Genomic DNA, 16,376 nt, shown 5'->3' on the forward strand with positions numbered 1-16,376 from the left:
GTGCGTGTTCTGGGATGATGGCGTCCGTTTTCATCTTGAATGTGTGTTGTGGAGCTGTTGGCAGCACTGACAGGGAGTAGAATAAAAGGCTTTGGGGTGAAGTCAGACTGAAAAGTGGTTTACAGGTGTGACGGCACGGACGGCCAGTCCTCTATATATTCACCTGGCAGAAGTTCAGCTGGCAAGCCTGGAGCTGCTGGGGCTCTGGACCTGCGCGCTGGTCATTTGTCGCGATTTTCAACAAGCCTTTGAGCTGAAGCTGGCGTCCGAGTGATGTAACAGCTAGTTGATCATTTAGGACGCATGAACTACCAACCTAAACGTTGTTTTTAAGGGGAAAACCTGTATTTTTGTCATCGTTTGACATCATTTTTACACTCTTAAATACTTCTAAATGAATGCTAATCAGGTCTATAGCTAACTGTTGACAGACTTTATGAAATATTTCTCACTCTAAACATTTTGTTTAAAACCTGTTTTATGACAGATTCATTCACCACAGCTGAAGAAGCCTTTGCAAGACAGAAACTGTCACATTTTGATTAATTGTTTTTAATAATCACATTTGTTACTCACAAATATTTCGTAACAGGTTTTACGAACTGAGAGAAATTACGTGTCAAGACTTCTCACAAGCTCTTTCATCGCACTGGCCCGCATGCAATTGCAATTAAGGAAAATTGTCAATGACATCCTTTTCTGAACTCACAAATATGAATATATTAGGAGACAAATTGACAGTTTTCTTCTGTCGAAACTGTTCTATTGCAAAGGAGCCTCACAGGGAGTTGTGAAAACACCAGAGGATCCCAAAGGAGACCACAAATACAGAGAGGATTTTTTCATTCATAACCTTGGTGTTTGTTTCTTGTTAAGCTAAACCACTGTTATCAAAGTGAGAACGACTGTTGATTTAAAAATCATTTTAAACGTTAACAAAAAGGCATGTGGATCTAGTAGTAGTAGTAATAGCATTTTAAAAGTAGCCTGTGGACACCCTTGCACTCCATCTGAGACCATTCCTGCAGCTGTTACTAGTCAACATCTGATGACAAGTTAAGCCTGATGGAATAACTACAGTCACGGAGCACATTATAAATGTGATTCAAATCTAAATTGTGCGTAAACAACAGACAAACAAATGGCAATAGAAGTGAACTATCATAACAATCTAATAGCCTGTCATTCACAGTTTGACTAACCAGATAAGGCGCAACAGATTGCGACCACGTGTGTCAGTGTTGTGACTTATTGATCAAGATTTTCTGGAGCTCTGAATGGGATCTATTTTTATCTTCCACTATTGTCAGCTCGACTGCGATAAGAATGTTGTCGTGTGTGAGCCCGTCTTGTGTGTTGGGAATAAATCATGTCAGGGCTGTAAAAAAAAAAAACTCCATCACCTCACCCTCCTGTCTTGTCTCTGCTGCATCTTTCATCTATCTCTTCTTGTGCACTCACTCCAGCCACCTTTCATCTCCATCTTCCACTTTCTCTGTCCTCCACTCCCCATTGCCTCAATGCGGACTGTTTCATTCTTGAATGGTGATGCATTGTTGAGATAAGCTGCACAAATCTGTAAATCCCTTTTGGACATGCCATTTGTCTGAATTTATGCTGGGGCCCCTAAATGGCAACCGGGGGTTGTTACTGGCCAGAACCCGCCATGTACAGTCGTCTGTTTCCAATCGCCATGCATCATTAAGTTCAACTGATCTGGACGGGAAATCACTACCATCACCAAAAGAGGAGGATGTGACCTTGATCAATGTGTGTGGCCAGTTTCACAAACATTAAGATGAATGTAACGAAAATTACCACATGAGTCTCAGGGATTTTATTCTAAAGCTCAGGCATAACTTTATAGTGAGCAAAAATGGGGGTTAACGTGGAGGCATGGAAACAGAACCGCTGAAGTGTATTTGTTACGGTTTATTATTTTACTGCCCTGGAACAATGACATGTCAGTTATAATTTGACTTGACACAGGCCACTGCGTGTTTCTGCATTGTTTTTATTAGTGCGTAATTGATATAACATGCCACAAGCTACCACCGTCACCACAAGGTGGCAGGAAAGAGGATCTGCTGATTTGTCCCAGATGTCTAATGGAATGCCCTTAGTCCTCCTCGGTCCTCCTCAGTCATCTCACCCACTGTGGTCTCCTTCATCCCGCCTTAACCTCTTTTCTTTTCCAGCTGTTTTCATCTCCTACACCTTCATGATCCTGCCTCCACAACCTCCTTGTGAAGGTTCATTCCTTCGTAAGCTCTTCAACATCCATCTCAGTCTCTGTGCTCTCGTAATCCAGGGTTCTCCCCAGTGCTTTAGCAGCATGTCCATTTCAGACAAGGAAGGCTCCGCCTTTTAAGATGGACTCTTAAGGAGGACTGTGAAGGATGCACAATGCCGTCCTCTCCACCATTTGTCTCACTCTGACACATGTATCTTCCCCACTACCTGTTGGAGACACCTCATATGCTGGAAAAAACCCTGGGGAGAACCTTCTTCTTGGTGATGATGACTTCTTTTTGGATGATGAAGGTTGAGCTTTTAAACTAATCGTCAAGCTAGCATTAGTTACTTGTGGTTTAAACCAGTGATTCTCAACCATAGGGCCGAGGCCCATGGCCCATTTACACCTTTGGGCTGTGAGGGCCACCGGACGCTCAGTTTTAATACATGAGCCACGTATGGTGGCAGTAGTGAGTCACTGAATTGACTTAACAGCTGCAAATCTGTGATACAATATTATAATCATTTTATTCAGAATTGTATTCGTGTTGTACAATTTTCTCAACAACTGCCATCAAGTGTATTTTTTTCATTTTTTTCTCTAGCAAATTTGATGAATGTAACTCGCACCTGGTTCTGCTGCTGGTTGGACATTGGACAATGACAAATAAATGATGGTTTCATGTCATTTCACAAGGTTTTGGTTTGTTTATGTGTAAGTAGATTAAATATGGTTTACTTGAATGGGCTCCGGTCCCCATTGTTCTGGAAAAGGTGGGCCCCCGAGATAAAAAAAAGGTTGAGAACCCCAGGTTTAAACAACAGAACAACAGACATCATATGATATTTGGAACCTCAGAGTCTGACAGTACCGCAGGGCTCGGCACATGATTCTGTCTCTCAAGCTTCATCAGAAAAGCAGTGTTTTTTTTTGTTTTTTTTTTAATTCTAGCAGAATCCATGTAGTCAGAAGTCTGGATACATGGTGCATGCTACTCGTACAGCGATCAGAGATAAATAAACGCGCAACGTGCCTCGGCAAGGTTTTGGAACCAGTAGTGAGATTTGCTATTTGGCAAGAGTTCTGAAAGAAACCTTTTTAATTAATTCAAGATCAAACACCGTCCTGACAGTTAACAAATTCCCGAGCCGATAAATTGTCTGAGCTTCTGAGAAAACAAGCGGCGGGAATGATTTTGATTGTCCTGACAGCTGGAGGATTCCTCTTATCACACGAGTCCTTCATTTTTCCAAACAAGCAATAACGTCACAGACTTGCCACTCGGGATCACCCCAGAGCATCCCAGCGCGTCTGCGCCCGGGGCTGAGACCACGGGGTCAAGAATCACTCACTCATCGTCTCACGTTCAGATCAGGTGTTAAAACGTCAGCTGTTGGTGTTTGTCTCTCTGTCTGGCGTTAGTCTCGGGGAAATGCATTCATGAACGTTGGCTTGCTCATGTGAGGCATGGAAATCTTAAACTATGAATGCTCCTCCAAAGGCTTTTATTCTTTTACAATATTATGTCGCTTTCAATCTATATTATATAGTTTAGAGATAATAGTCTGTTTCTCATGGTGTTTGTGAAAAGGCTCTCGGTGGTGCATGTACTGAGCGACCGGACTGTGTAGTGTTGCCTTCCCAGATTCGAGTCACTGCACTGTAGATTCGTGTTGTTTTTGAGTGATGCGTTCGAGTGAATCTGTGGTCTCACCGAATCTTTTGGACTCCACCAGCTGAGTGAACCAACTCAAACACAGTAAAGTAGTAAAGTAAAACACAGGTGTGGTGGGAGGACGTGTCTGACCGTGGGGGATGATCTGGACAATGGTGGATGGCCTCCTTATGTACCTCCTCAACGGACTCCCTTAAAATGTGACGTTCTTGATTGACAGTTACAGAGCGCTCACAGTTTTATGGGGCTAGACAAGGGAGCGCTTACATTGGCATTGAAAAAAAATATTGGCTGAAACACTGACTGACGAACATTGAAAGAAAAAAATTGAATATTGGCTGAAAAAATGGAAAATGTAAAAAATAAATGTGTTATTGAAATGGGAATTTTGTATTGAGGTAGAAAACTAGAATGGTTCTTGAAATTAATAATAATAATAATATATTTCATGTTTACAGTATTTTTCCAGCCAATATTCTTTTTTTTCAATACCAACGTAACTCTAGTTTTACTTTTGCCGAGTTGGACAACAACACTTCCTTTCAGAACCTTAAGTGGTTGGCTAAAGAGCGAATCAACCTTGTCAGCCTCAGCCGACTCATCAAGTCGAACTTCTGAAGCTCCTTCAGTAGCTGTGAGCACGGTGAGCTGGGGTGGTTAGTGAGAGATGACAGGAGAGAGGGAAGAGTGGTGGGAGGAGGGTAATAACAGAGAAAGAGGGTGGGAATCAGAGACATTGGAATTGGAAAAACGTCAAGAGGTGAATGAACTTGTGACCCTAAAGGTGAGCTCACGTGTACTGCAGCCGGTAGCAGCTCCCTGATGGAAGCCTCCTGAGTCCACCTACAAAGAACTGAGTGACTGACAGACTGGAGCTTTTCTCTCTTGGGTTCGATTTCAGCCACAATCTGAGCATCGGAGGCTGCCGGTGGGAAGGTTGTGGAGCAGCAGCGTGGAGGAATTAGCGGGTCATTGCTCACTCATGGCTCTGGACTTCAGTTAAGTGGGTCTCGCTGGGCAGAACTTTCTCCACCATGTGAGATCAAAGCGCCTCTAGTCTGCTTGAATTAGATCGACGGTGAATATTTGAACCTGAAGCGCAGCAAACAAGAGTCCTGAAGGGAGTTAAACGGTAGTAGCCAGTCGACTTTATGGGATGCATTGACCTCATTAGCTAACCCTATTTACATCAGGGAGGTCCACCACTGATGGTCCTACACTTATTTTCATCACTAGTCTTACACACTGAGTCCTGCTGTTGCTGGAAGATCTGACGCGCTGCATCTGACACATATAACTTTTTTTAAATTTTGGCATTATATTATTGTGGAAATAAACCTCACTAGAGCCCCTTTAACATCTCTTTATAGCAACATCTTTTTAGCTTATGCAGATCTACGGAGACTATTATGGAGTTGGAGGCTGAGAAGCGTGGACAGCTGTAGAAGAAGGAAGTCCATCAGATGATTTGCCGGTGGGGGATTCCTCAGTTGTGGAGGGTTTGGAGTGGATTGAATCGATCGACCATCGGTGAAGCATGACTGGAGAACAAAGGGAACTTTGATGAGTTTTGGAAACACTAGTGTCGAATCAGGTGGGTGACTGCATACGAGGAAAAAGATTTGGTGGTGAACAGCAGTTGTCTTCTGCTGTTCACCACCATTATTTTGTTTTGTCTAGAGTGATAGTAGCTAACAGTAGAATAAATATGGATTCCACCGTAGTCACATCTGACTGTTGTGCAGTCATTCTGCACAGGACCTGAGGACTTGGAGACAGAAGACTGGGTCAGTCTGGTGGAGGGTGACATTCAGGGGGTCAAGAGGACGGCTGGGATCAGGTTCTCTATCCAGAGGGAAGGAAACGTCTCCTCCCCGATTGAAGCTGAGGGTCAGAACCTTTCTGACCGGAGGGAACCTCTGGAATGTGTCTGGTAGCGCGAGTCTGACAGTGACCTACATTTAATGGTTTTGAACGGACCTTTTAATGGTGACTTTTTAAACTGTTGAGACGTCCTGTAAGACGACACTTGTTGAGTCACAGACATGCAGACGTTTTTGTCGTCCTTCGAATATGAAAGAGTTTTCAAACTTGGCAGCCATTTTTGAAAAACTTTCACTTTGAAACTGATATTAATAACTCGGCAGCGTTAAATGAAAGTCGCTACTACTGTCTAGACCCAATGTTTTTACAGAGTGTTCCCCATGTTATGAGGGGGAAACGCGGCAGAATCACGCCGCTGCTCGGCTGTGAGACAAGTATTTGCTACCTCCAGATCGCCAAGAGCGGACCTCCAGGTTGTGGCAAGAAAGCGTCACCAGCATATTACATGTACATGGTTTACGATGGGTTACGTTCAAGATGGAACATCTGTCCTTCAAGGGAAGGGTTTGCAACTTTGGGGTTCTTCTTCTTCAGTCTCACACACTTATTTAATTGAATCATCCACTTGGGATGCGACATTACCAGTAAAAATACAATATAAAAACTCCGGACGGTTAGTGTTGCTGTTTCCTTTTTCAATAACCATGTTGATCACTCATTGCCTTAAAAAGTACAAGCGAAATTTAAAGGTTTCTCGAAACCTTTAACCCGCTTAAATACAATGTGAATTTAAGGTTTTCACAGATCTCTGTGCTCTGCTGAATCCTCTCCCGCTAAGATAGAGTCAGCGGAAATAGAGGTTACTAAATCAGTCAAGTATGCAGTATGAAATATTGTGTAAATATGGGTATTGTTTCCCTTCAGCTTTTTGGAGGACCAAACATGCGTTCTCAGCAGAGCAGTGAGTGTGTGTGTGGAGGGGCTTGATGTGGATTGAATGTTATATATCAGGTATTAAAGAAAAACCTCCAATATCTTGTGAGTCAACTGGAAGTCAAAACCCCACAAATATACGATGCATGTAGCTGGTATTTTACTCATGGTTCTAATGTAAATTTTAAAAGGCCACTGCACTACCTTCAGCCTTGTCGAGGCAGAGCCCTGAAATAGCAACCAACCTGTGAGAAAAACGCTGAACAAAACGCTGCCACAAACTTGTTTCGACTCTCATCATTTTACTTTAGCTTAATTGAGCGGAGTGAAGAAATGATGGGCGTCTCTGTGATGATTGCTGGATTTAAGGCTCAACAAAACACATTGTTTTGTGTCTATAATTAGCACAAGTGTGTGGATGGATATTAGTTGGTCCCCCTTGCCAGTAATTTCCGCTCCGCTTGAAAGGGAAGCAGCTCTCAGCCTGTAATTTGGCTGCGTGTTGCCCACAGGTGATGTGAAGATTTAGCTTTTACTGTCTTGCTGGTGTCAAAAGTTCAGCACAAGCACCAGCACGTCTGGTTCAGGTGGCAGGGAGCATGATGGCGTTCTGTTGAGGGGACCTGGCAGCAGCTTGGAACATTTTACTGGGGTTTAAGTGGCAATGCTTTTATAATCGCATCGACATGCTTCGAAAGACCTCGGTTTCCTTTCTCTTCAATCTGTATGTCAGAGCAAGGGTCACACGACTGATGTAGAAATGATGTCCCAGTTTTGAAAGGACCGTAGGAGAAGGTTAGAGGTGCACAGTTAATAGTCTTGACACCTTTGTTTTACATTAGTGCTGGCAGTTAAACAGTGTCAGAGAGCAAGTGTGGCTGTTAACTCCAAGCTCAACAGCTTTCGCTTCCAAACTGCTGGCGTCAGTTTGTTTTGAGAAGAGGGGAGTGGTTGAAATGGGTGCTACTTTAGGTTATTCTACTATAAAAGCATCTGCGACACCGTCTTATTTCATGTTTTAAGTGAAATATAATGTTTTACTCCTGTAAATATTTATGCTTTCTCACGAATCCCTTGTCATCAATGATGGTGAAGGGGTATATTTGCACACTTCTCTTGCATTCCTCCCAAAATGTTGCAGCTGCATGTCCTTCACCTTTACCTGGCCTGACCTCTCCAGTCTCACCTCTCCTCTTCGTGTCCTTCTTCACCTCTCTGGTTGTCTTCCCCTTCACCTTTCACCTAATATCTCCACAACTGAACATTGACTGCTATCTGATACATTTGTAGTTGTCATCGTGACACTTTGTAGAATGAGTAATGAAGCCTTGCTAGTAGCCTTGAGTCCTTCACGGGATAACTACCACCGCACGCCGTAGCAAGTCCTGCTTGAGAGCCTCTCAATCCTCTGACCCCAGTCAGCTGGAGGTCAGGGCTGCGCATGGTTATCCAACCCTTACATCATATCATCTTTCAGCTGTGCTTAACTACAAAAATACCACGAGATATGTGTAGATGACGACCACCAAGGGCTCAGTCCAGTATAAGCAAAAGCATTTCAACAGTTTCAATCGGAATAATTTACTGGGTTGAACCGCTGAACTTCACCAGACCGATCTTAGCATTCTGCCTTTTTAAATTCAGTGACATTTTTCAAATGCCAGGTCATCTCTGGCCATTTGAGTGAGTTATTTTCTCTGTTTTTAATAGCTATAATTGTCATCTTATATAGACTCAATCGCTTTTGTAATGAAGATGAGGCTGTAGCTCGACTTGAGTTGCCTGATGCTGATGATTTATTTCCTATATATGTTGGATTCTCCTGTCCAAAATTGAAATACTTTTTCTTCTCCTAAGCATTTGTTTGAAAGCTTCTCAGTCTGAAGTTTTTTTTTTTCTGAGGGGACTATAAGTGCCATGTTTTCCCTTCCCAGGTGATGCGCAGTTAAGTTGGCATTACTTAACAATTGGGGTCATGACCTCAGGTCAGCCGAAAAGGGGTCATTATAAGACTGTTAAAGGCAAAACAAAGAGGGGTGTAGTCCAAATAGCAGTCGCTGGAATGGGGACTCCAGAAGGAGTCATGCTTTGAATTGATGAACCCCTGCTCACCCTGGTTTGGCACCTCTTGTCATGGGTAACCTGAGACAGACAGAAGGTCCAAACTGTGCTCCTCTGCCCTTGTGGTCACAGACTCAAGATTCTCCACTGGTATTGCAGCTGAGACCTCTGTGACCCGGCTGGGAGGAACAAGGTCCCAACGACTTTGGAGAGAAAGAAAAACATTACCTTCTTTGTTTTAGTATTTTACAGCTCTTTTTATGACTCCAGTACTGCAGATCTGGGGCTGTGACCCGATGTGTTGAGAGCTTTTTCAGACCACTTAACAGGTTCAAATGAGTAGCTGTGGCGGGGAAAACCACGTGATGTTCCCTTTACCAACCCCTGACTCTCTCTGGTTTCATTTCCAGCTGTTTCCAGTGCATAAATGTGGTCCAAAAACAGAAACACAACACAACTTCAAGCGGAAGGGATGATGGTTCTCATGAGTGTTTAAAAGCAAAAAAGAGGAACCATTTTATCTTTAAGTTTTTTCAGCGGCGGGTGGGAGTGAGATTTACTCCCAGGATTAAAGGAACCCCCCCCCCTTTGCTTCCTTTTATCTCTGCTGGATGGCTTCTTTACATTCAGTCGTGCCTCACAGATAAGCCAGGAGCATTTGGCTCAAAAAATTGGTGGGAAATATGGTCCCAAACATGTCTGCTTTAGCGGCAGTAGCTCTGACACAAGACCAGAGGCAGAGTTTGAAGTGTCAGAATGAAGATGTTCAGGTTTTCATTGGGAATGAAAGGGAAAGACTGGATATGAAGTTATTATGTAGGAGCCCAGTCCTGTGGAGTCGTTTGGAGTCTTAGGGAGGCCAGACTCAGATGGTTTGGACACGAGGAGAGGAGAGACAGGGAACATGGTGGATGGAAGTGGAAGTACTGGACCTCCTCGGATCTTGGTTGTGATAAAGGAGGAGACGAAGAGGATAGGTGTGACCAGGGGCAATGTACGTGAGCGGGACTGTGGAGGAGGCTGCAATACTGTGACAGAAGGGCAAAGAAAAGAAATCTGTTTGACAATATCATGGCTGTGCCAGCACTTTATTTTAGACATGCTTGCTTTGCATTGAATAGAACAAAACAAAAGTGCTGTCTGAGAACTCCTCTGAATATTTTAGGAAAACAAGTCTCCACAACCCCCTTAAGAGGCCAACATGGACTAAGACAGCCTCTGTGGTTCAGAGAGGACAGGGAATCAGATCTGGATGGAAGATCTCATTCTGCTCCAATGGATCACCAAGATTACTTTCGAGGAAAGAAAACACTCTTGTCACTCATCGAAATACAATTCTTAGCCCAGTCTGGAAGATTCAGCTTCCATATCTTTGGTTTTCCGCAGATCAGCCATGACTGACTACTGGACACATTGAACTAGTAGCTTCACACTTTTCACAATTTCCTTTTTGTCATTCTTATCGTTTTGCGATAAGTATCTTGAGGATGTTCTACAATGAACTGGCCTCTGTTTCGCTGGGTGTAAGCCTTCAGATTTAGGGATTCACAGTAGTCCAGTTGGAAAGAAATTTCAGTTTTATTTTCACACTCCTAGTGGTGCTCAAGCACCAGCCTTTTTCCCTCTTTCCCTTCTCAAATCCATTCTTGAGTAAAGAAGGTGAAACTCTATATCAGTTCCATACGTGAATTTTAGAAGGCCTTTGTGTTAACCACTAGGCCGCTGGCCAATTGTATGTAGAGTAAATTAGCTCTAAATGATCCAAATAAAGAACATAATTTTGGGTTGAAACAGACATCTTAAAGTCTACTATTTATGTTCTAACAACTCTAATCCTTTTGTGAGCGTTCACGTTACTTGTTGCCTTCAAAACGACCAGTTTGCTTTAACGCATGCCAAGCGCACGGCGTTCCGCTCGTCCACAATCCTTCGCTGATGCGCTCGCACGTGTTTCCCGCTGACACAACCGTGACAAATGTCGTGAAATGTGCCTCTCCTGAAGGCAGCCCATAACAAAAAATGTTGTTACTACAAAGGTTTGTGTGTGAAATCGTGGACTTGTTGAGGTCCTTCAACAGCCCGTGACCCAACCAGAGATTCCATCCCTTCACCTTCTTGCTTGTGTTTTGACCTCCTGGGCCATCTGTGTGACATCAAACCAGGAATGAACAATGAAATAAAGTGCCCACTTGTGATCATTATTATTATGATTGTTGAAAGGGCGATTCGGTGAGCAGAACCTTGTTCCATAAAAAGGGAAATGTTTCACATCCAGGGACAGTGAAATCGGCTCCACTAGAACTGTGAAGCAGTGTTTTTCAACGGGTGTGCTGCGGCACAAGCCATGAGAGACTGTCAGGTGTGACGCGGGAAACAATCCAGTTTCACTTAATTTATCCAGAGATAAAATGACATGGATTCTGCGACATTCTTTCTATACACAGTGGAGCTATGCTGTTACTGTGATTCCTCTCCCCTCGCGCTCTTGCAGCGAAGAAGCCGGTCAAATGTGCAACTGAGTTAAACCTGATGTGTGTCTAAACTTGACCACACACCTTCACAACAGAATGATGGAGTGTTCCTTGTCTGTCCTGCGACGCCACAGACTGCACTGCTGCAACTTTCGCTTGGAAACTTTATTGACACTTGTCACTCGACACGATCAGTTGGCTATGTGGTTTAAAAGTGGGCTAAAAACTGAATGCAGAACCAAATAAATGTGCTGCAAAATGTGGAGACAGAAAGGATCATTGTTGCTAAAAAGCTGAAGCAAAGAATTCATAGAAAGAAAGATTTGTCTGCAAATTCCCCAAACTGGAATAAAAACATGCAAACAAGATTGTTAGCAAATCTAAACAGTTATTTAAAATAAATAAATAAATTATTTTGTCATATAGTTCACCCCTTTCTGTTTAAACAATTGCATTTTCTTCAAATTGTTTCTGCAAATAGCCGACCAAACTAGCCAAGAGTCTGCAGCTGCCGTTGTTTTCAAATTAAAAGGGATTTTTTTCAAAGTGTGGCCCAGCACAAAAATGGTTGAAAAACACTGGTGTAAAGTGACCGAAATCTGAATTTGAAAAAAGGCAATGCCTGCTCACACAATGAGAAGAACTAGTGGCAAATAAAAACAGTATCATGGTGTTGGTGTTTTTGTGTGTGAGAGTACTCTTGATGCATTTGTAAGAACATTTCGGAGGGCTTTGCTACATACCAAAAAAATGTGAAAAGGATGTGAAAGATTCATTCATTATCAGTGCAAACACTAGATTGGATTAGACTGCCTTTATTCTTTTCACCCTGAGGAAATTTGGGCTGTTACATGCCATTTTAGGGGCAATCACATTGCCTATGAGGATTAAATATCTGTTGGAACAACATCATTATTTTCATTCAATATATAACATGAAACCACATACATCATGCAACGGAGTATATATGTGAAACCATCGAGTAAAGTTTTTTTTTTTGTTTTTAAGTAGTGTTTTTGTCAGTGGGGGTGAGATTATTTTCCTTACCGTCATCCATTAGTTTTAGCCCTGCGGGGGGTTAACATGCGGGAAAATCATTCCGCTGGGCTTTGTGGTATCAGGAACACATACCGGTGCTGTGTTTGAAAAACAACCATGGACGTATGCAGAGGTTGGTGTTAGAGGAGAGAGGAGGGAGCCAGATGTATATTCAATGAATGAGGTTATGAAGAACTTGAATCGACTCTCCTATTACTAGCAGTCCAGTTTGGTTGTCGTTGATGTTTTTTAAATTATGATTCTTCTCGGACAGTTGAATAGAAAAGCGGCTTCAATTGCTTCTTATCATCTTTATGGGTTTAGACGTCTTGTAAACCAAGGTCACAAGCCCTGCCAGTCATTGTGCGGCAATGTTTTCTTTAAGCTTTGTGAGTGGAATCTGAATAAGTCAAATAAATATGTAAATTGCCTGGAACGACAGTCGTAAATCCTCTCGCTGGGAGAGCTTGGAAAATAGTTTGGCTTATATCCGCCGTCGGCCATTTTGTGGGCTTTTCCCTGAATGTATGTGGCTCAATGTGAAGAAGTCAAATTGCCATGTGAGTTTACATTAGGAGTTGATGATCCCACCCATCCTCTCTACCACAGTGAAATATTTTTATGGACAGTGGACCTGACCTGGCCTTAGGCTGCCTTCAGCTTTGATGAATAGGTGTTTCAGTGGACCAATGGGCCCAGATTTGTCATAATTCTGGCCTTAAGATCAATATTCTTTTGTTTAAAAGATTAATACCTTGGTAAACAAACAGCTATAATAAGACCTTTAACTTGAGCCTGTCACCATTTTAATGTGTACAAGGAGGATTCAAGGTTCTAGAATGTCATGCTGTCAGGGTCAACCTCAGCTGTGGTAAATGTGGCTCCAGTTTCAGTCTTAATAAACACTGGCTGTCCACCGCTCTTGTTTTCATCAGTGGACTCGGAGCGAGTCCAACCTCAGATAAATCTAAAGAAAATAGCAAAGTTGTGTGTCATGCTAGGATGCACTGTTGGCTCGCAGGATTTCGGTCCTGGATATAGAGAGCTGATTTGATTACAAAAAGCCTTCAAGGAAAATGTACTTTCAACATAAAGCAAACACGCTAGCAGCCAATGTGAACTCTGAGAGGAAGCTATTAAGATGGTTTACATTTACAAACTTGGTATTCATTCAAACCCCTGGAAAGAGAAGACTTCTGTACTTCATGAGATGCTTATCTTTCTTCGGTTCATGTTCAGGAAAAGCCATGGGTACGGCTACAGATTCAACTTTGATAACTATTGTTTAGTGGCACCCACTGAACAAGAGAATATATTTAAGAGAAACAAGACACACATGCAGCTAAACAAGCTCAATGTTGATGTATTTAAATGTGACTGAACTTGTTATATACAGTACATAGGACATAAAAGGGCTGCAAATATGAAGAAAAGAAATCAATAAAAATTATTTAAATGGTGTTGCGATAGATTCATGACAGTTTTCTTATGCTCCTCAATTTAGTCACAGAACTTTGCAAAAAAAAAGTGGAGGTCTACATGGAGCACGGCGCACACACTCCAGTCACTCCTGAACTCGAGCTGTCGTTATGTGCGTTTATTTTCACGCGTCCACTTTTAAATGATCATTTACTCGTCATTTAAAACCAAATATCACAGTGCTTGTGACTGAGAATGCAGCATGAGGATCTGCTCCTGTGACCCTAGACTTCGTGTCATGGAGAATTTAGGGTGGATCCTTTAAACAGCCCTCTTCGTTTCTTACATATGCTGGGTTTCAACTGACTCTTAATAGGTAACAGACTTCGCAGACTAGGTGAACTCTCAATATTATGACAGCACACACACTTCTTCTTTTCCTCTTTGGTCATTTCCCATCAGCCACAGCAAGTTTTCTACCTCCACCATCCCAGATCATCCTCCCCAGTCACATCCATCCTCTTCATGTCCCTCATGTCTTTTGCTGTCTTGGTCCTTCATAACTTTGTCTCTGAACTTCTCCACATCAGTTGAATCTGAAAGTCTCGATGCTTCGGTAAACAACTATGAAAGCTTGTTACGCAGAAGCAGACATAGATATCGGCGGTTGCTTCAGACCACAACAGGCAGCTCACTCATTCATCACGGCGAGAAATGTCAAAGATGTGTCAACAACAGTAAGTCTGTGGGCGAGAATGTGGTCAAGGGTCACAGCCACTGGTTCAGAGCTTTCCTTCGGCTGTCACGGTGCTCCTGATGGATGTGACGGTTGGGCTGAGACCTGGAGCCGAAGAATTTAAAGCTTTCAACTGCTGCAGTATGTTGTGCCCTGCTGATCTTTAAGCTACACGGTAAATCTGATCAGTTGCAGACAGCCGACTCACTGTTGAGCAAGTTGCCAAGAGATGTGATGGTCAGCTGGAGCCTATGCCAGTTGCTGAGGTAAAGAGACCGGGGCAACATGGACAGACACATATTAGAACTGCAAGATTATGGCTAAAGTGACTCAAATGAAGCAGAGGAAAGAACAGTTCTGATCTTCCCACTTTTCCCTAACAGTGGTGGAGTGTAACTGAGTGTAGCTTGTGTGTGTGTGAGCTTTGTTGTATTGTGTGTCACCATCTTTGAAGTTTTTCCTGTTTAGTTTTTTTATTTTATTTCTCTGCAGCAACCACTAGTGCCAACCTTTCTTTCCAGCGAGGCCAAGAGTTGAGTTGCAATTTGGCAATTTACCAAAACCCAAAAGCAGCTTGTCACATCCACTGGTGCATCGCCCATGGAAGATGAACTACAGTGAGGAGTATCTAGCAATCTACACTTAGGTTTACTCATGGGACTCTGACAATGTAAATGGTCCTGAAAAAGAAAACATAAAAACGCCGCAGAAATTATCACTGTTCTTCTCTCTGCTTCTTTTTTATCTCGAAGATCAAGTTGTCGATAGGAAAGAGTTGTTGATGTATGTTTGATGTGGGATTGAAATTAGCCACTTAAGACGATTCTGTTCCTCAGAGAAGCATGAAGGTCCTACGAACCTAGTGTCCTTCAGTGCTGACATGTCGGGCTGTAACTTACCTGGAGAACCCAGGATTACAAGGGTTAGGAACTCAGACCCCGCAGACTTAAAAGGAGGGTGAAATTCAACCCGCACTGAGCAAGACACGTAAGTTGAAACGTCAAGACTGGGTCAAGATCTACCTGAAAGTTTGATGGTCTGAGTGCGAGTCTTGGCGGATCAGTAACAGGCCCTATCTTCTGTTCTCTACGAAGGGAGTCTCAACTAACTCCTACTCAAGTGGCATCTGGTTGGTGTAAAATGTTGCTAATAATTCCACCCAGCAGGTGATTTTCTGGTCTCATGGCTCATCCTCATCCCTGCTCCACATGACTGTCCAGTGTTTGTGAAGCAGCTCGCAGAGACTCTGTTGAACCCACTGGTACCTAAAGCAAATTCCGAGCATCAATGTCACCTCCTGCTGTATAGCCGTTTGTTTTCGTTCGTGTGGAGCAATGTTTTATGAGCACAACAAGCCCGTTCTTCCCATGACTGCAGCATGAACACTCCACTGCCCTCAGGTCAGCCATCTTTCACGCTCTGTCGCCTCTGTGCTCTCAGTAAATTAAATCAGCTAGTTAACAAAACTAGCCAGAGGATGCGCTTATGTTCAAAGGAACATGTGGAAATTAGATGATGAGCGGTCTTTAGGAAGGTCTATGCCGGGAGTTCATCACAAGATTTGCCATTCGCAGCTTGACCTCCCAGTAACCTCCTCCATTCTCTTTTTGAATAGATATTTTGATCAAAAACACATTAAAGCATTCATATACGTTTATGGGAGTTTCACCTTGTGACATGTTCTGAGCGACGGCTTTTTGCAAACATTTACATTTTACCCCACTTAGCTGATGATTTCCTGCTGTGCACTAGAGAATAATCCAGAACAAATTGGTTCAACAACTTAAATTTCACAATGTGTTTTGTGTACTGTGGGAAATCCCTGCCTGAAGGCCGAACTCAGGCCACCTTTTGGGAGTGAGGAGAACAAAAGCAGCTGGTGACTCCCTCGGTGAGGAAGCACCAATGGTTGTCCATGATCTGGATTTGGGCAGAATAGAGGTAAAGTGTGAGAAACAGGGAGATGTTTCACTCAGTGTTGTG

The 16,376-nt window shown here is 43.0% G+C and overlaps 1 protein-coding gene across 5 annotated transcripts in view; it reads left to right on the top strand.

The window, feature by feature from the left end:
• Positions 1–16,376, top strand: part of il34 (interleukin 34) — an 88,627-nt gene that overhangs the window by 42,911 nt on the left and 29,340 nt on the right. For 2 of the 5 annotated variants that reach the window (XM_053884582.1, XM_053884584.1), the window contains exon 1: positions 10–15,793. The exons of the other annotated variants lie outside the window; for them this stretch is intronic. The gene's annotated coding sequence lies outside the window, so the exon portion shown is untranslated. Of the gene's footprint in view, positions 1–9; positions 15,794–16,376 lie in introns of those variants that run through there. 5 annotated transcript variants of the gene reach the window in all.

This window comes from Synchiropus splendidus, chromosome 14 (genome assembly GCF_027744825.2).
Source record: "Synchiropus splendidus isolate RoL2022-P1 chromosome 14, RoL_Sspl_1.0, whole genome shotgun sequence".
Classification (NCBI taxonomy): domain Eukaryota; kingdom Metazoa; phylum Chordata; class Actinopteri; order Syngnathiformes; family Callionymidae; genus Synchiropus; species Synchiropus splendidus.